The sequence below is a fragment of the Sapajus apella genome, unplaced genomic scaffold (assembly GCF_009761245.1).
Source record: "Sapajus apella isolate SASKATOON/1434 unplaced genomic scaffold, GSC_monkey_1.0 scaffold43, whole genome shotgun sequence".
In the NCBI taxonomy this organism is placed as follows: domain Eukaryota; kingdom Metazoa; phylum Chordata; class Mammalia; order Primates; family Cebidae; genus Sapajus; species Sapajus apella.
In genome coordinates, this window is record NW_022436983.1 from 1689504 (window position 1) to 1714349 (window position 24846).

General features: G+C 55.4%; 1 protein-coding gene across 15 annotated transcripts in view; it reads left to right on the forward strand.

Moving 5' to 3' along the window:
* The window catches only part of CAMTA1 (calmodulin binding transcription activator 1), a 954794-nt gene that overhangs the window by 667550 nt on the left and 262398 nt on the right, over window positions 1-24846 (forward strand). The window lies entirely within an intron of this gene.

The following is a 24846-nucleotide window of genomic DNA, read 5'->3' on the forward strand; positions in this document are numbered from 1 at the left end:
AGTGTTGCTGAGCCAGGGGCGGGTGGGTGTGGGAGGCCCACCTGGCCTCTTGCCCACTGGGGGTTGTCTGCCAGCTGTCTTGCCTGCCATGTGGGCCGGAAGGTCTGAGGGATCCATGCAGTGGACATAGGTCCTTTTCAAAACACATCCTTTGATTTGCAGCTGTTCTCAATAGAACCCATTCCCTCTGGCCAGCCTCTGTCACCCCAAGATCTCACTGTTGCCTCTACCCAGGAGTTGCTGCCTGAGGCCTTTCCCGCTATGGTTTCACCCTCTGTTGTTCAAGGCAGCAAACCCTTGGGCCTTGATGGTTTGGGGATCTCTCTGACCTGGCGGGGGTTGTAGTTGGAGGGCCTGGTAGCAGGGAAAGCAAGCCCCCACATGCTGTGACACAAGCTCAGGGATAAAAGAGTCACACATGCCACGGAGTGCAGAGAGGCTGATGATCCCAGGAGAGCTGGTCTGGAAGGCGCCTATAGGGCCGGAGCCATCTCAGTGCGTAGGCCAGGGCTCAGTCTAGACAAGGCTCTCTACCCGTCGGCTCTGCCCAGCGCCAGCCTCCAAACCCTTTCCGTTCTCCCTCAGTTCCCAGAAATAGCAGTCTGTGGTTCAGCAAGTTCAGTGGCAAATGGCGCCCGAGGCCACTGGGGATGTGCTGATTCACAGAGGCCGCTTCCCAATGCCTTACCCTGTCATCAGTTTCCCTGGCTCTGTGGCCCCTGGAGGCTGGCGTGCTAGCACCTGGTTTTCTAATTGCTCAGACCTGTGTCTTTGAGATGGGAGTTTTAGCATGGCCGTGGGATGTGGCTTTCAGGGTCTCGTTACTAGGAATTGATCCAAAGGTGTTCCACCCCTTGGCAGAGGGTTTTCTCCTCTCCCCGATGCATGGTGGGGTTCCACCCGAGGGCAGAGTTCTGGCAGCTGAGTCAGAGTTAGAGAACAAATTCTGGCTTCCCAAGAAACACCTTTTATCCAAAGCAGCCTGCAGCCCTGTACACTCCTTCCTGGGCCTCTAGACCTAAGGGCCTGGTTTCTGTCCCTTTGCTTTTCGGTTTTCATGCCCCCTGGTCAGAACATGTCTTTGTCCGTTGCCCTCCTGTCGGGGCAGCCCCTGGAAGCTGGCATCCTGCCAACAGCCCAGCCGCCCGTCCTCCAGGCCTGTCCTCCCATGCCCACGTGTCCGCCTGCCTCCCCTCATTCCATCATGCTCTTGCAGCTTTTTAATTCCACTAAATTTACTTTCCTGGAATCGGACACCACTGGGCGGCCATGAGGTCCGAGCTGATGACTTCTCAAGCTGCATTCTGCTCACTCCAGGTCCCCCCTAGATTCGGCTGCTCCTGTTCCTCTCCTCGGGCCAGGCGAGGGGAGGGGTCCCGCTCTCTGCCCCATTCTTCCCTCGCTGGCGCTCCCATTTCCCAGCCTCCACATGCTGGAGACGTACCTGGACTGATTCATGTGTGTCTGGTTCGTTACCTCCCAGCTGGCGGGGAAGCCGGAGCCTCCCTGAAGGCTGGGATGGCAGGATCCAGGCTTCTTCATGGCCGAGCTGGGGCCTCTTCATCTTCGCTGCCCGAGCCCGGGGGAGCCATCCCTCTCTTCCCGCTCCTCTGTGTCCTCAGCGTCACACTTGTTTCTGTGATCAGATCACAAAGAGGGAGTGCACATAGGTGTGGGGGTCTCCTGCTCCCCCGCATCCTCGTGGGGCAACAGGAGGTTAAGGAGCTGAGGCCAAAGCAATTAGCGCGACACACGTCCTGCTCAGAGCCCAGAGCCAGCGTGGCAGCCGGTGGCGCTCAGGGCAATTTGTTCTGGTGCTAATTACACTACCAGGATAATGACGGTGTGGCCAGGTTTAATTTCTCTGATGTTAAGGAGGAAAGAAGGCATGAGACGCTGGCTCAGATGGAAATTGGCTCAAGTTTGTCTCTGACACCAATTACCAAGAAAAAGGATTATGTGGGGTCGAAGGTGTCAGGGCCGTGACCGTGGTGGGAGCTGAGGAGGGAGCCAGCCTGGTCCTCTGAATGCAGGAGGCAGTAGGAAAGGGAGGGATGTGCTAGCCATGCCCTCTCAGCCCCCTGCAGGGGGTGAGCCTTCTAGAAAGGTAAGGGCGTTGGAGGAAGGAGGGAGAAGAAGTGTTGTGGAAAAAGGAGCAGCACCCACTGCCCCACCTTCGTCGCCTCAGCTCAGTGGCTGCCTCCTGTCCGCCCATCGTGAACTCACTCCTCCCCTCTGAGATGCCCCAGCTGATGTCACCCAAGGCCACTTTGCACTTAGTGGGCATGTCTGCTTACATGGGCTGGGGTTTTCCTCTCCAGTCAGTTAGCTCCCCGAGGGAGAGACAGGCGTTCCTGTCTCCCCCGAGTGCCCAGCACGGAGCCGAAGCCACTCCCAGGGCGGGAGCCAGCATTTGGGAGAGCCAAGCTCTGCCGTGGTGACCTGTCCACCCCAGGACAGGGATGAACATGCCTCGAAGACTCAGGGCCTGGAGCATGGGGTTGGTGCCAAGACTTACAGAGGAGGGCCCGAGTTGACAGAGCACTTCAGCTTCTGAGTCATGGGGCTTTCAGGAGAGGGCGCTGCCTTTCTGTCTGTGTTTGTCTGTCTGTCTTGCAGGCTGTCTGTCTCTCTGCCTTTCTCTCTGTCATGTTCTCCTTCCCTATCTCTTCATTGCTGACAAATACTACATTAGGCTGTAAGCGAGGAGCCGGGCAGGAAACCCCTCACACAGGGCACTGACGCCCGTTTGGCCCACAGGTGAATAAAGCCATAGCTATGACCAGTGGGCACCATGTGAGGTCACCGGGACAGCTGGGGAGGGACCAGATGACCTGAGCTCAGTCCACTTCAGCCAGGCTAGGCCACCTCTTTCCCTCTGCTGGCGGCACACATCCTCAGCATCTCGGGGGACTCTGTGTCACAGCTGACGGACCTTCAGGCTCCCTGAACCTGCTCAGTGCATTTTCTAGAAGGCCTCTGAGACCCAGTGAGAGCGGGGTCAGGCCCAGGACACCCAGTGGTCTGGAGAGGAGCGGGCCGTGCTCCGGTCTCACAAGGCCGTGGCCTCTGCCCCTACCACCTGATGTGGGTGTCACCACAGCCACTAGACCATGAACCTCTTGGGGTGGAAGAGGCACAAAGGGGTGAGCTGGACAGAGCAGCCCCTCCTGTCTGGGATTTTCTGCTGGTTTCAAGGAGTGGGCAGCAGAGGTTCAGGGCCCCTGACCTCCCCGTGCGCCCCTTCTCCAGGTCCTCTACCTTCAGTCCTCTGCATTCTCCGCCTGCCCCCTCGGGGGACCAGGTCCCCATTCCAGGCCAGACTTCCCTGCAGATTCTGTATGGCTCATTTGGAAACTATTTCTGCTTCTAATGAGTGTTTTTCTCTTTGCCCTTGTCCTCTAAAATGCTTAATGACTGCTTTCCATACCCGAGCGAAGCGGGGGTGTGTCCCTGCTTGGCGCCATTGCCAGACCGGGGTTGTTTGGCTGCCAAGCCCGGCTTGTTTGGGTGGAGGCAGAGGGGGCTCCTTCCTGGCCCACCCTGGCAGCATGGACTGAGCCTGCGGGAGCAGGAGCACAGCTTCGGGGAGACGGGGACCCCGGGGCCTGGGGAGACAGGTGGCAGTGCAGGCCGGGCTCTGGCAGCTCCGGAGCAGGCAGATGTTTGAGCCTGAGTTCTGGGAGTTGAGCTCCTCGTGGGGGCCCTGGATTCAGGGTCCGAGGAGCTGGGTTCCCGCTCTGCCTGGACCTCCCTGAGGACCAGTAGCCGTGACCATGCCACTGGCCGCCGCTGGTGCTGACTCCCAGATGGGCAGTGAACCTCTACCATGTGCTGCCCTTCACCGGGGAGAAAACAGCCTCCCGGAAGCGCCACAGTGGCTCAGTCAATGCGGGACACCCATCGCCGCCCTCCGCTCCTCCCCTGGGGGCACATTATAACCCGTTTATAGAAGAGGCATTTGAAAAGCAGAGAGATTGGTGCCTTGTCACAGATCACGGAAGTAGCCAGGAAGTGGGACAGCTGCCTGACCCCTAGCCTGGACGCGCTCTGTCTGCTGCCCCCGCATGAGCCTCTGCCGGCCCTGGGTCCCCCTAGAAGTAGTGGGTGCAAGACACAGGGGTACCATCACCCCCAGAGCAGGCACCATGAGGCTGAGTACCGCGGGCATTGTGGCCAGCCAGAGCCTGCCCACAGCAGGCTTTTTGGCTGATGCTGACAGGTGGGGGACTTGGGGCGGGGATGATGCCAGCTCACCATGGGGTTCACTCCAGGCTGTCCTGGCCCCAAAGGGCCCCCATGTCCAGGAGCGAAGTTGCCTTTGCCTGGGACTTACCACCTCCCAGGAGAGAAAGAAGATGCCTTCTTGATGGGTCTGCCTCTGGGTGGGATCCAGGCTTCTCCTCACAAGGCCTGGGGCTCCAGAACCAGGTTCACAGGACAGAGCTGAAACCCTAGAGCCCCAAATCAGTGGGCATTTCATCCCCAGCGTGGTCAGCTTCTTGTCCACCCTCGCGCTGAGAGCAGGGTCTCCTAGGGTGGTTCCCAGACAGGGGAGGAGGGCAAGGCTGCAGGGAGAGACTCTGAGGGAGACACCCGGTTCTGTTCCTGCCCCAGGCCACCTGTCCCCCATGGCAGCCCCGCAGAGTTCGCCAGAACATGGATCTCTTCCCTCAGAGCAGGTCCCATTGGCATCCTCATTCCTTTGGCCCTTAGAAGGAACAGCTGGGGCTGGGGCGGCTCCATGGCAGAGGGACCGGCATTCCTAGAGCCCAGGCTTGGGGCTCCTGCAAGGAGGAGGAGAAGGGGGGTAGGGAGAAGGAGGAGGAGGAAGGAGGAGGAGGAGGAGGGAGAAGGGGGGAGGAGGAGGGAGGAGGAGGAGGAAGGAAGGGGGAGGAGGAGGGAGGAGGAGGAAGTGGAGGAGGAGGAGGGAGGAGGAGGAAGTGGAGGAGGAGGAGGAGGGGGAGGAGGGCAAGCGGCCTCCCCAGGCTGCTACAGGCTCTGGAGTTCCGAGAAGCCACTTCTGCTCCTCGTACTGCAGACCTTGCAGCCAACAGCCATTTCAGCCTCTGCCCCAGACACAGGCCCTGCCTGCCTCAGCCCAGGCATGTCCCCCGGGAGTCCTTCCTTCCTGCTGCAGCCCTCACGAGGGGCCAGGAAGAATCCCTTCTGAAGGACAGGCCCTGCAGGTCCCTGAGGGCAGCTGAGTCCCAGGCATCCCCAGCAGCAGAGAAGAGAGCAGGCCGTGACCCCTTCCTGGCCCGGCTCCAGGGACCAGGCACCATGGCACCTCATGGTGGGTCTGAGAGGGAGCTGGCCCAGCTCCACACTGGGGCATTTGTGTGTATTTCTCTCCACTGACACCAGAACCTGTCTGTGGAATGTGATGGCCTCTCTGAGCTGGCTGCCTCTGGTTCCCCAAGAAGGGTCCCCAGAACTTGTCTCTTCTGGGAGCACCAAAGTGGTGCTGCTGTGTCAGGTCCAGGCATCCTGCAGGGCCCCTAATCCCAGCCCCTGCCAGCTGCAGTCACACAGGAGACTGCCCTGGGTCCACCCCCCTGAACACTGGGTGGGTGGATGGGCGTCATCAGCCCTCTGTGTGGGGTGGGGTTAGGATCACCCAAAGAAGCACCTATTAAGTGTGTGACTCTGGGCAGTTTGTCTCAGTTCTCTGAGTCTCAGTTTGCTCATCCATAAAATGGAGCTCACAGCAGCGTGGATTGCAGAGGCTGTTGTGGGAGTGAAGTCTACACGGATGCAGTGCATTTCAGATGTCACCCAGTCCCTGGCACAGGGCAGGCACCCCACGAATGAGAGCTTGATGCTGCCAGCACCAGGTGGATCCTGAATCCCGGAGAAAGCATCTGTGACATCGCCACCCTATCCCCAGCATCCCACCTCCGCTCTCCCTCTCCCAGTGGGGTTGAGCTGGGCCGAACCAGCCCCTCCCAAAGCATGAGCTGGGCGGGAACCCGCTTGCACAGGCAGGCACCCCATCCGCATACCATCCTCCTCTGTAGCCCAGACAGAGCAGGGGGCAGAGGCCACACTGTGGTGGTGCTGTCACTGCAATAAACGTCCCTCGGCCACCCAGCAGGCTTGATGTCTGTTTGGAGAATGAGCAGCTCTTTTGCAACTCAAGTGTCTCCCCAGAAGCATAGCACCCCCTGGGACCATGCCCTGAAGCCCTCAGGAAGGACTGCCCTGGCAGTGAGCTCAGTCACAGGCTGCAAGCCAAGCGGGACACCTGGAGAGCATGGCCATGCTCAGCCCTCAGCCCGTGGCCTCCTCTTGGCGGTGGGGACCTCTCCCCCTGGGCAAGCTGGGCTGGGTGCTTCCCCAGCAGGCCATCGCTAGGGTATACAGACTAGCTTAACAGGACATCATCGCTTTCTTTTTTCCTTCTTTTTTAAAAATCTTTCTTAAAATGGAGAATATTATAGCTTCATAAAAAATACCTGAGGCTTTTTGCTCGGTAACCATTTTTATGTTTCATCAGGGTCAAATAGAAGTGGCTGGGAAATAAAGCCTGACAGAGCTGGCTCTGTCCCGGGCCTTCCACCGCCATCCATCGCTGGGGCAGTGCTCCAAGGCTGCCACCAAATGAGGCTTGGCGGGGGTGGGAATTAGAGCAACAGGAGGCATTGCTGTCAGGCTGACACTGCCCCAGAGCGGACATGTGGACCTGTGTGCTTCAAGAAAAAAAGCAAGTTGCTCCCTGAGGGGTCCCAGGCTCTGCATCTGGGATCAGCAGGGAAGGGAAGGCGCCCAGGTCCGCCAGACCCTCTGCACACCATCCCACAGCCCAGCCCTGGTACCTTTGGTCTTATAAGCACCATGTGTTACCCTTAGCCACCAAGAATGGGGACATGGCTGATGCTGAGGTCCTCCATACACACTCACCACCGTGCATGGCTCAGGGGACTGCAGCCCTGGCTGTGGGTGATGGCCACTGAGCGCTTGATCAGGAACTCCAAGGCTGGATTTTTGGTTCTCATGGATGCCCTGGGAAGGAAACAGGGCTGGGGTAAGTTCGTCCCAGTGTTTCACAGAAGAAGAAACTGAGGGTCAGGGAGAATAAGGGGCTCCAAAAGACCTAGGGTAGACTGGCCCTCATCCAGGCCCTTTAAACAGATGTGGTCCCTGTCCTGGGGGAGCTCATGGGATTCAGTGGCCAGGCCCAAGGGACACATATGTGCAGTGAACAGAGATGAGAAGGAAGAGAAGCTTCCAGAGCCTGGATGTGCTGGCCTCACAGGGACCAGTCCTGATGCTAAGATGGTCAAGACAGAGCCTGGGCATGGTAACTCACACCTGTAATCCCAGTATTTTGGGAGGCCGAGGCAGGCAGATCATGAGGTCAGGAGTTTGAGACCGGCCTGACCAATGTGGTGAAACCCCGTCTCTACTAAAAATACAAAAATTAGCCAGGCATGGTGGTGGGTGCCTGTAGTCCCAGCTACTCGGAAGGCTGAGGCAGGAGAATCGCTTGAACCCAGGAGGTGGAGGTTGCGGTGAGCCAAGATCACACCACGGCACTCCAGCCTGGGTGACAGAGTGAGACTCTGTCTCAAAAAAAAAGAAAGTCAAGAGAGAGGTCGACCAGCCCTGCCGAAAACCCCAAGTTTCCCCTGCCCTGGCCCTGGGTGTCCCTGTGAAGCTAGGGTCTGATGGGGCCTTTCTTCCACATCCTTTGCTGCCTCAGCTGAGCTGATCATGAGCATACCCCAGAGCACGTGGGCCTCGGCAGGGGACACTGAGCCAGCCCGCTCCTCTCCTAGGGGTAGCTGGTCTCGGCAGCAGAGACAGAAGTGGCCGGGCTCTGACATTCGGGGTGGATCCCAGTTTGTCTAAGTTCTCTGAGTCTGTTTGCTCATCCATCAAATGGAGCTCACAGCCGCGTGGACTGCAGAGGCTGTTGTGGGAGTGAAGTCTACATGGATGCAGTGCATTTCAGATGTCACCCAGTCCCTGGCACAGGGCGACATCGATGGAGAGTGGACAGCAGGTGGAGAACCTGTGGTGTCAAAGCCATTTCTGACCCTAGCCTAGTCAGTGGTCCCTAAAGCTGGTCGAGATGGGGAATCCAGAGAAGGAGACACAGAATGGGCCAGGTGGTCAGGGGAGGCTTCCTGGAGGAGGTGAGCCCAAAGTTGAAGGATGGAAGAAACAGAGAAGGTGTGTTTTCCATGCCGTCTGACATGAAGCAAGGATGGGTTATGGTGCTAAGTGTTCAGTGACACTAACAAGGCCATTTGAGGGGTCCCAGTTCCCATGAGCTCCAGTTTCACACACCTCACTGAGCACAGGGCTGAGTGGAAAGAGGCCCTCAGGACAGGTGTCCCAGCACCAGTGCCAGCCAGGTGATCTGGAGGGGAGCATGGGGAAGGGCCTGGAATCCTCCCGTCTCTGCTGGGCTCAGAAGAGAGCAGGACAGGAGGAGCCTCACCAGACCAGTGCCTGCAGGTCCAAAGGCTGTGCAAGCTTCCCCCCAGCTGGCAGTGACAGCAGTGGCCATCCCCATCCTCATCCTGTCATCAGTAACAATAACAATAGCCATCGAAGGTTGTGGACAAGTGCTCGGCCCGCCTGTGAGGCCAGCATTTAGTCATTGTCACCATGTGGGAAGGAGGCTGGGTCTGTGCTTCTGGTCGGCCCTCTGCAGCCCCCACCATGCAGAAGGAAGGCTGGACCAAGACCCAGACACCGGCTCACTTCGTGGAGCTTGCCGGAAAGACAAGCCTCCAGCAGATGCTCGGTGCCATTAGATAGTTAGGGGAAGGGCAAGGGGGTGGGGGGGGCAGGGCTCCAGCGGTGCCCCAGGTTGGAGGAAAGCCTTGGCAGGAGCGACCATAGTGGACACTGAGAAACTCGCTCAGTCCAGAGGCTGCAGGCTGGAGAAAACCAGACCTGGTCTTAGAAGCCACCCCAAGGCTTCATCTGGAGGCACAGGCAGACGACTAGTAAATGGCAAAGCCCTCCTGCAGCTGGGGAGGGGCAGGCTTTGGAAAGAGAGCTGAGGATGAAAGGTTGTGTCAGCCAGAGGGTTCCCGAGCCACCTCCTGGGCCCGGCTTCCTCCCAGCCGCCAGCTTCAACATACTTCTCCGTTTCACGTCCCTTGAATAACGTGATGAGGAGATAAGGCAGACACCAGGAATTTACAGTGCTATGCAAAAAATTGCTCAATTCCATTAAGATTTCAGGACCCTTTCCAAGGCTGCACAGCAGAGTGGATAGTATTTCCCTCTTAGACATCTTTGCTTGATTGCAATTTACGATGCCAAGGCCACTGCTGTACCCACCTAAAGCCTCCAGAATATATGGCAGGGCTCCCAAAACAGCCATTATCCTCTCTGAGGAAAGTCACTGAGCATTTTCTAGAAGATTCCCTCATCCTGATTCCTTCCTTCACCCGTCCCCGCCTCTGGGGACTGGGCTACAGGCAGAGGTCCAGTTGGCCTTCTCAGAGGGTCCCCTGGCAGGGGGCAACCAGGGGAGTCTGCTGTGCTCAGGGCCTCCACTCACCTTTCACTTTGCAGACTGCAGCAGCCAGCATCTGCTATGCGGCCAGAGCCCTCTGGGGAGGAGGGGCCCTCTGCTCCCGCTGGGTGGATGGGTGGGTCCCAAGTATGGGGGAGACCTCGGGGCATCAGGAAAGTGTTCCTCCTGGCCACCTACGTGGGACCACCAGAGCCAAAGATTTTAAATTCAGCTCTGCCTTATGAGCCAAGTGACTCTGGCCAACCGAACCAACTTCTTTGAACCTTATTTCCTTTCTGGTAAAATAACCTAAAATACCTCCCTTCTAAGCTGAACGGGAGGATGAGTTGAGCTAAGACTCACAGAAGCTTTTGGTACTCGGCAGCCCCCTGGGAAGCAGTGGCTGTGGCCACGCCACCAGGATCCTTTCCAGTGGCTTTTACTCTAGGGGATTGGGTGGGTGGGAGTAGCAGCAGGTGGGGAAAGTGGTCCCCTGAGAAGGTCCTATCCAGCCCACCTTGCAGACAGTAAAATACTGGGCTTGTGAGATGCAGCTGTGTGATCAGGAACAAAACTCATCTGTTTCGCAGCCTCGGGCAGGAATCTGGTGTCTGGTTGAGTGAGACGGAAGCTCTGCCTTCTGGCAGTGGTCTCCTGCGTGACCCTCCCCGAGCCCCTCTGCTCCACCCCACCCACTGTGACTGCACCAGGACTTCTCCTGGCCTGGCCTGCGCATGCTCCTCTGTCCCTCAGCCCTTAGGGACTGGGCTGCCCAGGCTCGACAGGGAGAGAGAAGGACGAAGCTGCCGGAGCCGCAGTTCCTTAGAGATGGAAATTATTAATTAGTCTTATTATCCAGAACTTGTCAGTCTCTTAATCCTTCCGTTGGCAGAGGGGTTTATGCCTCCGCCACGTGTGCTGTCAGCTTGGCTAAGCAATCGCTTTTCATATACAGGCAGAACAATGGGCAATACAGTTTGGTTACTATCTTTATTTATCAAGCCAAACAATTCCTGCCCCCTCTAAGCACATCCTTCAAAGATGCAGAGAATGCAGAAGCCGCTTAATTTCCCTTCTAGATGGCTTATAATATGGGGCTTTTGTTTAATTATCCTTTTCATGTAATCTTCAGCTGACATTGCGTCCTTAATATTCTAATCTCCTTTGGAGCAAAGGGGAGACTGTAGTTTCCAAAGCAAAAGACAAAACTTTGCCTCAAGGAAACACTTCCGCTTTTGCCTCCGAAGTGATTCAAAGGGCAAAGAGTGAAATCCAGATGAGGGGGAGAGAATGCAGTGGAAAACACGGGCCGTGGGCGGCACGCTCTGCGTGTGGATGGCAGCAGCTTGCTGGGGCTCCAGCTGCGCCCAGCTGGTGATGTTGGTCTGCGTGGGCGTGTCAGAGACTCTGGCTCAACAAGCAAGTCCCATGATGTGGTGTCATCACCGCCTTTAGCACCGCCAATATTTCAGTTGCTCTTCGGATGCAGGTTCTTTATTCGCATGGGAGACACACCACCTGCTTCAGACTCCTGGCAAATGGTTTTGGCTAGACAGGTGCACACAGGTGCTGCACACAGCTGTACACAGGTGTCACTGCTAAACCTCCCTCTCAGTTCTCCTGCCCTGCTGGAATCAGGATCTGCGAGCGCTAAAGGAGGCTTCTTGCCATCCCCATCACCACTACCCAAAATGAGTAGGATGTCCTGGGGGATTTTCTGCTCTTTTTCCAGACATGCCAGGGTCCCCCTAGGTGATGAGGAATATTAACAGGGCTGTCCTCTCACTCCGCCTGGCTGCTGGCAGAAGGCAGCCGTGAGACCAGGGTGTGCCTTCCCATGGCCTGTGTGAGATGTGCCTCCTGCCCAGCCCAGCCCAGCTCAGCTCAGCCCAACTCAGCAGGCGTCCCAAGCCTGAAGACCCTGGAACCTGGGCCACTTCCCAGCATGCTGAGCCATCCTGCCTCGTGTCTTTCTTTGCTGTTCCTGCAATTCCGCCTCTCCCTACCTCGTCCCGCATGCTTCTGCTAGAGCAGCCCCGCCAGCTGGCAGCCACCAAATCTACGTAGCTAAGTACTCCTGTGGGTTCAGCTTCCCTTCAGCTCAGTGTTCTGCCCCACCAGAAGATACGTGTGTGTGCATGTGCATGAAAGAGACTGTGTGTGTGTGAGTGCACAAGTGTGTATGTGTGTGTGCATGTGTCCATGTGTGTGAGTGCATGTGTGCATGAGTGCGTATGTGTGTCCATGTGTGAGTTCATGTGAGGGTGCATATGTGTGCATATGTGTGAGTGCCTGTGTGAGTGCATATGTGTGTGTGTGAGTCCATGTGTGAGTGCATGTGTATAAGCACATGTGTGTGCACTTGTGTGAGTGCATGTGTGAGCACGTGTGTGTGTGCGTGTGTATGAGTGCATTTGTACGTGTGTGTATGAGTGCATGTGTGTGTGCGTGTGTGTGAGTGCCTGAATGCGTGTATGTGAGAAAGGGAGAGACGGTGTGTGTGTGTGTGTGTGTGTGTGTGTGTGTGTGTGTGTGCCTGAATGCGTGTATGTGAGAAAGAGAGAGACGGTGTGTGTGTGTGTGTGTGTGTGTGTGTTTGTGTGTGTGTGTGTGTGTGTGTGTGTGTGTGACAGAGATGTACTCATCCCTAGTTCCCCTCTCCTCCCCCTGCTCCTTCCAGCTTTCCTTCTCCTCGGGGTCCAGATAAGGCACTTGGAGAGATCAGCAATGACCTCTGCCTTGCTATAACAGAAGGTCACTGTGCTGTCCTCACCTTTCCTGGCCTCCCAGCGGCACCCCCTCAAGGCGGCCATCCCCTCCTTGTGAATGCTCACTGCTGCCGAGACCTCCCGGCTGTCTCCCTCTGCCTGTTCTTTGCAATCCCCCTTGCCCAGCCCCTGATGCTGGACTATCCTGAGCTTCTGAGGCCTTCTCTTCTCTGTCTACACTTTCTCCTGGGATTGACTCATGTGGTCCCACGGCCCCAGTGCCAACCATATGCTAGTGACTCCCATGTTCATAACTGAGCCCTACCTCACTGCTCTGCACTGCGCTTGGTACCCAACTCGACGTCCCCTCTGAATGCAGAATCTGCATCTCCAGCTTCTCAAGGCTGGAGCAGGACTCAGGATGGCTTCCTCTGCCTGAGAGCAGTGATAGCCTGCCATCCATGCAGGGGCTCCAGCTGACCCTCCTTTATGCCTCTCTTACCCTCAGTGCCTCCTTCCTGGACCCACCTCCTTCTCTCCTTCTCTTCTGCTTCCCAAGCCTAAGCTGCGGCTCCCTCCGACCCAGTGCTGGAGTCCCTCCTTCTTAGCCTGTGCTGCACTCTCCACAGAGCAGTGGGAGCAGCGCCTTAAATCCCAGATCAGATCACGTCGCCCTCATGCTTCATGCACTTCAAGAAGTTTCCACGACAGTTACTGTCCAAAACCTTACCGTGACCTCTGAACACCTGTACCTCTGCCCTTGATCTTCCTCTCCCTGTGCAGTCTCCAGCTGCAATGGCTTCTTTCTCGCCTCAAAGAGCTGGGTCCTTTCCTGCCTCAGGGCCTTTGCATGTGCTCCTCCCTCTGCCTGAAGGCTGCCCTGGACCTTCGGTGATTGACACCAAGATTCAAGTCTCCTTTCAACTTTCAGCTCTGCATCAAAGCCCTCTTGACACCCCATCTAATGTTCCCTCACTCTCCTGCAAACCCCTCTCTTCCTTCCTCCCCTGCATTTTATGATGAAATGTTTATGATATACAAAAAAGTTGAGAGAAGTGTACACACACCCATACACCTGCCACCCAGATTCTACCATTAACATTCGACCATATCATTTGGTCGCTATGTGTTCCATCTGTCCAGCAATCCATCTTCTCTTTCATGTATTTCAAAGTAAGCGGCAGCCATAGCACAGCACACGTCCCCCAAGTCTTTCAAGGTGTATAGCATTAACTGAAGTTCGGTATTTACATACAATTCTTTTTTTTTTCTTTTGAAGTAAAGTTTATACACAGTGAAACAATCGAATGCACAAATGTTAAGCTCACTAGTTGATGAGTTTCGATCGTCAGTTTCAGTCCACATGTGCTCTAATCATACCCCAAGCCCACATCAATATTTGGAATATCACCATCACCCCAAAAAGCACCCACATGTCCCTTTGAAGTCAACCCCCACCCTACTCCCAGAGGCTACCGCTGTTCTGATTTCTCCCTATAGATTTGTTTTTTCTGTTCTGGAACTCCGTGGAACTGGAATCCTGCAGTATATGCACTCGGGCATATACGCAGCTTCCTTCACTCCGCATTGTGTTTTGCCATTCATCATGTTGCTGCTGCCCCACTATGTTATTTATGTCTTGTCTGTCCCTCCAAGCCTGGCCCCATCCTTCAGACATAAGCTCCATAGGGGCAGGAGCTTTATCTGTTTTGTTCACTGCTACATTTGGAGTGCCTGGAGCCATGCCTGGCACATGGGTCCCTGTTTATTGTATAGGAGTCAATGGCATCCACCCATCCAGTACCAGGCTTCCTGAGGGCAGGGCCAGGTCACTGCTTCCTGGGGTTTCTCCCAGACTCCCCCACAGCTCCTCCTAGATCCAGTGGTGCCCCATGAACACAAGCACTCGGTAGAGACACCAGAATAGAGGCGCTCTCGCCACGGGGTGTCCCCGCCTCCCTCCATCCCTCCTGAAGAGGGAGAAGGCGTGCTCTTTAGAGATGCAGTTTAAACTGGCCTTCACTTGGGCGGAACTGAGGCATCAGAGAGTCTTTGGAATGCCCAGGAAGAGTGACCCTGGAGACACGAGGCATGAGAATTCTCTGTGAGTTTAGCATGGAGGATTGAGAAGGAAATTCGAGGCAGAGATATGTGTTGATCCTGAATTGCTAAAAGATTTCTTAGTTTAGAGGCCAAGTTCTCAGAAAAACACTGTCGGTTCCAAAGAAATGAGCTCCCATGGGGTCTCCTTTTGCCCTCTCTGTGCCCTCAGTTTCTCTGCAGGAGAGGAGGTGGCATTGGGGTACAGACAACTCCTGTGGAAAGTCCCCAGCTCAAGTCCCTGATGCAGGGGCTCTGGCGACACCTCCTGTCAGCCCGAGTGATGTGAGCTGGATGCACCCAGGCCCCACCCCATGTCATCCCATGGTGAGCCTGGAGCCAGTGCTGCTAAGCAGAGCCACCTCCACAGCCCGAGAGGGCTTCAGAGCTCCAGGCAGGAGGCTGAGCCAATCACTCTGCATTAAATAGGTCTCAGTCTCTCTCAGGAAGCTGGGCCCCGGCAGCCCGAGGTCAAGAGGGAATCCTCCAGCCCGCTGCAGCCCCAGGACAGATTTGAGAGCAGGAAAGAGGCAGTGAGGGAAGGAGAGGCATGAAGAAGGGTTGTGTGGATGGAGATCTGTCATTGCAATCAGACGGGAAAGAGAGCTCGGGGGAAAATCAGGAGTCCTGCTTCAGCCACAAGAAGTTTCAGATGCAAATTCTGCATTAAGAAGGGATGTTGAGTCAGATCTAAAGTCTAGCACAGAGCAGCCTGTGGCAGGTACAAGAAGCCACCACAGCCAGAGACTGCAGCCTTGAGCCTGGGCCAGAGGGAGACCCTCAGCTCAGGGAGCTCTTCTCCCCTCCTGAGGAAGGGCAGAGACAAGGAATGCAGCCCCTCAGATCACCGCCAAAGCCACTGAGAAGAAGCAGGTTCCCTTCCTTTTGTGGGGAGAACTCTAAATGCCTCTGGGCTGGAGATCAGCTGGGGACAGGCTGGGAATTGGAGCAGGGGGCTGGAAGATTGTCCCCTTGACCTCAGGCTGCCGGGGCCCAACGTCCTGAGGGAGGCCGAGAGCTGGCATCTTGCTGACCCCAGGACAGGGCAGTAGCCCAAGAGGGGGGTACAGAACAAAGAGAGTCTCACCCCACCCTGGAGATTGAAACCTCTGCTTTCTGCAGCCTCCTGCTAACTGGTCTCCACAGGTGCATAGGGAGCTGGAGAACGCAGCCTATAGGCAGTGGCAGGACCCAGGGGCAGCTCCTGGAGTGGGTTGGCCCCCGACCTGGCCCCCGAGAGTGGCCTGAGCTCCAAACGCCTCCTGGGCCTGCCCCCTCCTGGGGCATTTTATTCCCCGCTTGGCCCTCAGCCAGGGAGACTGGGGGAGCCATACCTTGGCCCTGCCAAGGCCTGGTCCAGCTGTCATCAGTAGTAAGTGCTCACTTCGCTATGGGCTAAAATACTGTAGACCCAGCATTCACTCTGGGCCTCACCAAGCAAGAGAGATCAAACCCAGCCACTTGCAGACCATGGCCTGGGACCCAGGGCCATCACCAGTCCACCCCAGGGCAGATCCGGTGTGGGTAGGTGGGTGAGTACCTAGCGCGGGGGGTGCCCACCTCAGGCCCACCTTCCCTCGGGAGACTCACCAGCCTGACCCAGGCTGGCCCCCAGTGCCAGGAGACTGAGCCTCTTCCCAGGAGGGGGCCTGGAAAGGGCCACCCTGATGCAGCTGCAAGGCCAGGGCCTGGGCGTTCACACTGATCCGAGTTCTAATCCCACTTCTTCAGCCACGTGGAGCTATGTCACCTTGCACCAGTTAACTGGGGCTCAGTTTCCTCAACTGCAGAATTTTTAAAGCACTTTGCACAGGGTTGGACACAGACCAGCACTCAGATAACAATCATGGGTGTTGTCATGATGGTTGTGTTGTTATAAAACCACGTGATTAACCCCTCCCCCACCCCATAGGGCCACCTGTGCCCAGCTGGGCCCACAAAGCCCTGTCCTAGGTTTTTGCTCCCTGGCCATCAGCTGAGTTGCACACTCTGACCTACCAGACCTTGCTCCCAGCATTCACAGCCAAAGTCCTTGGCCAAGATTTGGCCCACAGTCACCATGGGCTATGCCTGCCCTGGTGACTCTGGGAATGTCCCCAGATCTGCCCAAACCTGGATCCAGTCCTTTCTGTTGCCTCCAAAAGGCTTGGATTCAAAATTCTGCAGCAAAATCTTCTCTGGCTGCGCACCCCCAGCCCCCTACCCTTTCCTGGCCAATGGCCTCCTTGCATCCCTGGACATCTGAGCCTGAAAGCCACATGCACGCATGACGCAGCTGCAGTTGCCAGTTGTCACCTGTGTCTCTATTGCACCTCATCTCTCGGTGTGTCAGAGCAGTCACTCCTGCTGCCCCAGGGGAGAGGGGAAGGAGGCCCCATCCCCACACCCTCCTGACAGCTCACGTTCCCTGCTTCCCAGAATCAGCTGCCTCGGGGACATCTGGGGAAGGTGAAATGGTTTGGGCATGGCGCCTCGTTGCCAAATCCGTAATTCTGAACTTGAAGTCACATGAGCGGTGCCAGCTGGGAGCCACAGCAGTCTATCGCGCCTGAGGTTTGGGGCTAGGGAGGCTCTGCCGTTCCTTGTCAGTGTCATTAGCAGGATCTTATGCTGCTGGGACCCTGCCAGGCTTGGGCCACTGGGTGAGTCCAGGAGATCTCCTCCCACTGAGTCACGGTGACTTTGCCCCCTCCCCACCAGGCCAGGCAGGACTTCAGAAACCATCCGGCCCAGTGCCTTGCTTTTCATGGCAAAGCTGTCACCTAGGGCTTGAACCCCAACTTCCTGACTGCATAGCCGGGGCTCTTTCTGAGACATCCCTCTCAGTAGGGGTGGTGGGCAGCCCACAGCATTCTTCACATTCCAGGCCAGCTTCTCAGGCAACCCCGGCACGCACTCAGCTGCCAGCTGTTGGTGTCTGATCAGAGAGTGCACGCTCACAACATTAGCCCAAGTCGAGCTTAATTAGATAAAAGATCATTCTACTGCCAGAAACAGACCGTGCTTCCCCAGCCCCAGAAGTGACATTTGCATATAACTGCTGTTTGCGATGATGATTGCCTCTTTCAGGAAGAGACATGCAACTGCCCCTCAATTCTGTGTGACAGAGTGCAGAACAGCCAAATTTTCATAGGTGATCAGATTTTATCCTGTAAGGCAGTGGTATGCTGGTAAATGCCTAACAGTCGGCGCTCCAGGAAAAAAGAAATTCCCTGATTGGTAATGTTTGCCAATTTCTATGGTATAAAGACTGCCACTATAGCTGACTTCAAGCTACCAACATGATATGATATTTACTGCAAAATTCTCAACAATGTACCAGGCTGCTTTCTGAGCCGGTCCAGGCGGCTCCAGCAGCCCACTCTTTCATTGCCTCTGCACATCCAACCTCGTAGGACCTGTTTGGGCCTCTCTACTTCTGGCCAAACCTGATCATGCCCAGACCTGAAGGAATGAAAAGCAGGGTCTCCCTCTTGACTCTACCCCAGGACAAGTCATCAGTTGCCATGGAGATTTCCAAGGCTGCCAGGGGCCTGCTTTGGGCATCTGAGGCCTGGCTTCCAGGGTGGTCTCTGTCCCCTGTTGCTACAGCTCAGCTGCTCCAGACCTAAGGCCTAATCTCAGGCTCCCCGTCTCTCCCACGTCTGGGGTGACCCAAGTGCACCTTTCATCAGTGTCATGGCGGTGCCACTGTTGGGTTCCACTTTGATGGTCACAGTGATACTCTACGTGAACTTCGTCTTTCCTCCCGGCAGCTCCGCCTCCCCAAGGCAGGATCTGAGGCAAGGTCCTGCCTCCAAAGAGCCCTGTGAGCAACTCCCTGGATACAGAAGCACGGGCTTCCCCGGTCTACCCTCCCAGCACACCCAGGCTCTGCCCCTGACTTTTCTAGGGAAGTGGCTTAACCTCAGCCTCTCTGGGCCTCAGCTTCCTCACCTGTACAATGGAGATGAGAATGGTACCTGTTTCAAGGGCTTGCTGGGAGGGAAAAAATCCCTAACAAATGTGAAGTTCTTAGCGTGATACACAGCACACAGCAGGTGCTCGATGAGCAGAGATCTCCTTTCTGACCTGCAGCTGGTCTCCCTCCCATCTCTGCATCCCGTGTTCCCCACTTCCTGGAGCAAATGCCCCTCAGCAGTTACTGGCTGCTCTTCAAGTTAACTCTGGCGCAAGGAGTGGTGGCCAGCAGGAGGAAGCTAAGAAGGCAGCCCTTTGGGGTAGGAAAGCTTCACTCAGGCTCGAGCCCCACCCCAACTCCCAGGCCATGCCTAGCCACACCAAAAGTTTAAGACAAAGGGGAACCTCAGTCAGACAGACCCTGTCTTTATTTAAAATGTTGATATATTTGTTCATCATGGAGTTTTGGATTAATTTTGGTATTTTAACATATTGCACTGCAATGGCATTCATCTTGACGGCTGAGTATTTGGGCACCTCCTGAGATTGCCACCTAGTGCCAGGTCTGCCTGGACGTCCCCAGAGGGCGGCCCGTGCTCCCCAGCATCCCATTCAGATAGTGGACCTGCAGGCGAGGCCAAGGATGCGGCGTCTTCTGAGCTCTCTTGTCCTGCACGGGGCCTGGCTCATGGCAGTTGCTCAGTTCTTGACTGAAGAGTGGGAACAAGGACTACAAGAAACTGAGCGTGTCCCCAACAGCTGCACTTTCCGGAGCATTCTTATCGCCCCCCAGAGGAAGGGACCCCAGGCCCCTGTCTGTCCTTCAACCTGTTCTCCACTGCCCCTTCCCCTCTGTCCAGGTTCTTTGCTGTCTCTGCTGAGCCTCTCAGCTGCTCACGTCATGGCTCTGCCTCAGGACCCGCGGCCCTGCTGGGAGCATCTTACTCATTCCCCACAGTAGTGGTCATTTGCCACCATCTCCCACACAGCCTCTGAGGAAAAGCCTGCCTGCTTTGAAGCCACGGTTCTCCCTTCCTTTCCTCTGAGACTCTTCCCGTCTACTCTCTGCAGTCTCTCTGGAATCTTGCTGGAATCTTTCTGGGTCTCTCTAGAATCTCTCCAGAATCTCTCTGAAGTTTCTCTGGAATCTTCTAGAATGTCTCCCTGGAGTTTCTTTGGAATCTCTCTCTCTAGAACCTTTCTGGAGCCTTTCTGGAATCTCTCTCTAGGCTCTCCCTGGACTCTCTCTGGAATCTCTCTAGAATCTCTGTAGGTGCTTGAGCCCTGGGGCTCTTGGGTGACCAGAGCCTTTCTAACAACAGCACCTGGACCAGGGGCTGGAGCAGTGAGGTTGGGCCAGGTATGGGTTATCCTGGTAGGATGTGGGATAGAGGCTTGGAGTGGCCAGGGATGGCTCCAGACCCTAGTATCTGGCACCCCACTGACTTCAAAGAGTCCTCATCACCCCCAGCTTCACTCCTGGAGCCCCAAGGAGCAAAGCGATCCTGGGAGGGACTGGAATTAGGACGACAACTCAGCCTATTTCTGCCCAGCCTTTCTGCCCATCCATCACGCATACACAATACATGTACACACGCACGCACACACAAGTACACACAATATACATGCACACATATACACGTGTACACATGCATATGCATATGTGCATGATGCATATACATATACACCCAACACACATATATACACATAAACATACATGTGCATGTATACATAAGCACTTGCATACACTCATACATAGATACACATATAATATACATACATACATATGCATATGTACACATAGTACACGTGCATATAAATGTACACATATACACACATGTACATGTATATATGCACATAATGCATGTAATTTGCAACATAAATATACATGTAATACAAGTGTGTACTTATACATCACACACATATGCACATGATAGACGTATGCACATACATATATACACACAATACATATCGCAGGCATGTACACATGCATGCACATTTATACACACATGCATACACATGCACATGTCACACAATACACAATCACACACATGTACATACAGGTACACACAAGCACATACACTGCCACCCCTAGCGCCACATGACTCTGACATCTCTGCAAAGGACACAGGGCCTCTGGGTAAATCTGAGCTCTCCCCACCTCAGTTACCTTCAGCCACCACACCCCATGGCCCCCCATGCAAGAAAGCCAGGATGGCTATTAGTTGGGACCTCCTTTGTCACAGGTGGGCCCTGGCCTGGGAAGGGCCATGATGTCTGCCAACCCCTAGACACCCTCCCATTTGTCTCTGTGCTCCATTTCTAGATGCTGAAGAGGATTCAACAATCTAGATAGGGCCCTCTATAGGACCTTCCAGAAGAGCCCAAATCAAATCACAGCCAAGAGATCTTTGGAGGGTCTTTTCAGGGGAAGGAAAGAGCCACTGGGCGAGGCATGGCTGATCTGACGCAGCTCTCCAGGAAGATGCTGTGTTTGGATAAGATGCATGCCATTGGCATGCAGGGCGCTTGGCTCCCGGCGAGCCTCTGCATCTCATTCTCCAGGTGCCGGAGGAACTCATTCCTTAGGCATCAGTGCATGTCAGGGGTCAGACATATGCCAGGTGCTGGGGTGGCAGGTGTGACCCAGGCCTTGGGAAGCTCACAGTCCAGGCAGGTGGAGACTCACAAGGGACCTACCTGGTGGCAAGTTCTTTGGAAGGCAAAGCATTACCCAGAAGTTATCCATTTGGTAAATACAGACTGTAAAGTGGGACGCTTCGGGCCTCCCCACCCTCATGAGGCTGCAGTGGTGGAGACGATCGTCATTCTTTTCCGGTCCAGCCCTCCACACCCCCAGGCCTGCAGCCATCACAGACAGGGCAGTTCCCATGCCAGGGGCCTTTGGCCAGCATCCCATGGCCTAGACAAGGGTGGGATATGCCCCTCCCCACTCCACCATGCCTGGTCCCTGGGCAGAGCGGGAGACTGGCGTCATCACCTTGCTTCTGACTGCTCAGCAGTTGGGGTGACTTTCAGCAGTTGGATCCCAGTGGAAATGCTCCTGCGCCTGGATATTGGATCTCACAGGCTCGCCCTGAGGTGACCTTCTGAAGGTGAAGCCCTCCCCCAGCAGCGTCTGCCTCAGGTGATTGCTTTCTGCTGTAGGAGTGATTCGGGCATCCTGGTTAATGTTGCAGAGTACAATCGGAGCAAACAGCTCTTCTCCCCACACCCAGAGCCAGCCCGTGCTCGGGGTGAATCTGGTGCCAAGCTTCCCTTGCTATGCCTCCTCGCTTGGGATCACACCGTGGGCGATGTGGGGATCTGCTTTCCATAAGAGATGCAGTGAGGGACATGCGGTCACTGCTGTGCCACCCATCTGCCCAGAACACAACACTGAGCCCTCCATGAAGTCGGAATTGTCATTAGCAAAAGTGGTGACAGGCTGGGCGCAGTGGCTCCTGCCTGCAATCCCAGCACTTTGGGAGGTGGAGGCAGGTGGATCATCTTAGGTCAGAAGTTTGAGACCAGCCTGGCCAACATGGTGAAACCCTGTCTCTACTACAAATACAAAACTTAGCCAGGCGTGGTGGCATGTGCCTGTAATCCCAGCTACTTGGGAGGCTAAGGCCAGAGAATCACTTGAACCCAGTAGGCGGAGGTTGCAGTGAGCTGAGATTGCACCATGGCACTCCGGCCTGGGTGACAACAGTGAAACTCCATCTCAAAAAAAAAAAATAGTGGTGACAAAGCTGCCCCTCTGCCGGGGAGTGGCCGGTGTGACCTCAGGCCATGGCACCCAGACACTGCATTTCTTTTGAGGTCTGTGCTAGCAGGTGCTGCTGCCGCAGGGGTCCTCTGACCGGGTTGTCAGGCCCCATGCCCTCTCCTTGACTCGAAAGTGGGAGGTTCTTCCTCTCTCAGGCAGGATGCTCTTTCCCAGGAGGACTTTGGGCCTCCAGGCTGAGGACACAACCCCAAGGCGGTTTAGGACGTCTGGCTTCAGTAGCAAAGGCTTTTCCTTCAGTGCCCTGTCTCTCGACTCCAGCTCTGATCCACCGACTCAGCTATTGTTCTGTGAATGTCATTTTCTTTGAACATGTGTGGGTTTTGTTGTTTGCAAATAACCTAATGAAACACCTTCTGTTCCCTTCCAAAACAAAAGGGAGGTTCCCGCACAGGCCACCTCCACATCTGAACTCCTCCAAGCTTTTTGATGGTGTTTGGTTTGCACAGCACCCTGAGAGACCCCCCCACCCACCACACCATGCACCCCCTGCCATCGCCTGAGCTGCACCCACCAAGGCAGAGCCAGGAGGACTCCGCCCACCCTCATGAGATTCTCTGCTTGTTCACTTAAGGGCAGGCTCAGGTGAGCCCTCACCCCCGCCTGGTGGCTTCACGAACGCAATTGATAGAGGAGAAGGCTGTTTCTGTCACTTTCTGGAAAAGGCCAAAACTAACCCTGAGTCCCCCCGGCCGGGCTCAGAGTAGACAGAGGGAAGATGTTCCGGAACTGTTCTGCGTGTGCTCCCGATTGTACCATTGCTTAGAACAGGACTCAGAGTGCATCGTTGGGGTCATTCGTTAACGCATCTGGGCGGGGAAAAGGCAGAGCACTAAATAATCACAAAGCACTTGTGTGTGACGTTTTCTTCTACTGACTAAGGTTAAAATGAATAGTGTTGATCCGTTGCCCAGGCAGTAGGCTTGTTAAAGGAAATGGTATTTAAAATGATTTTTGAGCCAAAGCAATTTGGCTGCTCCAAGGCATCCTTTATCTTTTGCTTTCAAGAGGATAATAATGTTTAAAAACGAAGTCACTCATACCACTTCCTGTCGCGAAGCCAGCGCAGTGATGGGCAGGGCTTCCTCTGGGTTTGTTTACTTGCTCCGTGATGGAAAACGCAAACTTAATGGGCTCCCTTCTGCGGAGGCCGTGGTGTTCCGACAAAACAAAAACCCACACGGTTGTTGAATCTGCGTCCTCGGCCCCGGCTGGCTCACCCCTGAAGTCTCGGTGGCCACGTTGTGGATGTCGGGATGTTCCCTGCTTGGGTAGAGCTTCTGGACAGGAGGCTCAAGGCCACTCCCTGGCTCTAGGGTGGAGTCGAGGAAGCCTGGCTAGAATGGGGCCCACTCCCACCGGGCTCAGGCCGCCCTCCCTGCAGACAGCATGATGATTATCCCAGCTGGGAAGTTGCTGAGCAGGTCCTCCCGGGCAGGGCGTATTTCCCATGATCTTCTGTGAGGAAGGCCAGGGTGATACACTCAGCTTATGGAGTGACGTGGGCAGGAAGCACAGCTTCTCAGCAAACAGGGCAAAAGGAAGGCACTGTGGGGGTCCCCCTGCTCTGCCCTGCTTGGGGCTGGGCAGGGCTTATGGGCATCATGTGCATAGAGGCTGGGAAGAGCTGACTCCAGCCTTTCGCAGTCTGGGATCCTCCGAGGGGGTGTGCACGTGAGCAAACGTGGTCTACCAGTGGTCCCCAGGCTGCTCCGGAGACAGCAATGAAGGATGGAAAGTTCCATGGCCGTGAAAGAGAGACGGTACAACCACTCCTGCATAGCACCGTGAGGACGTGAACACGCACACGCACACACGCAAACACAGACCCACACAGGCACACACAGGAAAGTGCCCAGCACAGTACCAGGCACACGACAACAGATCCACACACTTCAGATCCTTCTCCAACCTTTTATTCTTCAAAAGCACAGCGTCCATCCCCCAGGGAACTGGTGGGGTCAGCGGAGGAGTTTGTCCTCGAGGGGACATGGGCCACTCTGTAAACTCGGGGCACCTTCTCTGGGATTCCCTCAGAGGGTTCCCCGGCCACACATTGTACAGAAGTCAGTGAAAGGCAGGTCTGTGAAATGAGGCTATTGGGGGACTTTGTGGTCTTGTAGGGGTGTGCTCTGTGTTCTGCTTGGGGTCACAGGGCACCTGTCGGGGGCGGGATGCTACTGAGGCCTCAGCAGTGCTGGACGGCCCCATGAGGCCATGTGGCTTTGGTCCCCGCCTCTGCCTTCCAGGCTCAGCAGGTCACCGGCTGGCCTCTCCGGCCCATCTCAGGAGGTGGCTAGCGGGGTAAGTTAGGATGGCTGCCATTCGCCCGTGCATTTTAAACACACTTCCAAACTCAGTTCATTTTGCCTTTGATGGCGGGGTAGCCTTCTGGGTTTTTCTTTCAAGAGATGCAGATTTAATGGACTGTGATTCTTCTCCAGATCTGCTGTTCAAAAAAAAAAAAAGCAACTCAGAATTTCTATTTGTTCAGAGGGAAAAAAAATCTGCTTGCTATTCAGGCCCTAGATTTTCCTGAGAGATTAGTGTACTTGCCTGCCAAGATGTTAGCTAAAGGAAAACACATTTGCTATAGATCAGAAATATTTATCCTTTTCTGGGCAGGAGATCCGGAGAAGAACCTCATCGGAATGTACAGCACCTGGAAATATGAATGAATTCAATCTCCTGAGCTGCAGGCATCTGCCAGGAGGGCTGAGGCATGGAGGGTCTCTGGCCGTCTCTGGGTAGTTGAAGTCATGAGTGGGAAGCCAAGAGCAGCTGCTGGGGTGTGGGGGGATGCAGAGGTCAAAGGGCCAAGAGGGGCCGGGCACAGTGGCTCATACCCGTAATCCCAGCACTCTGGG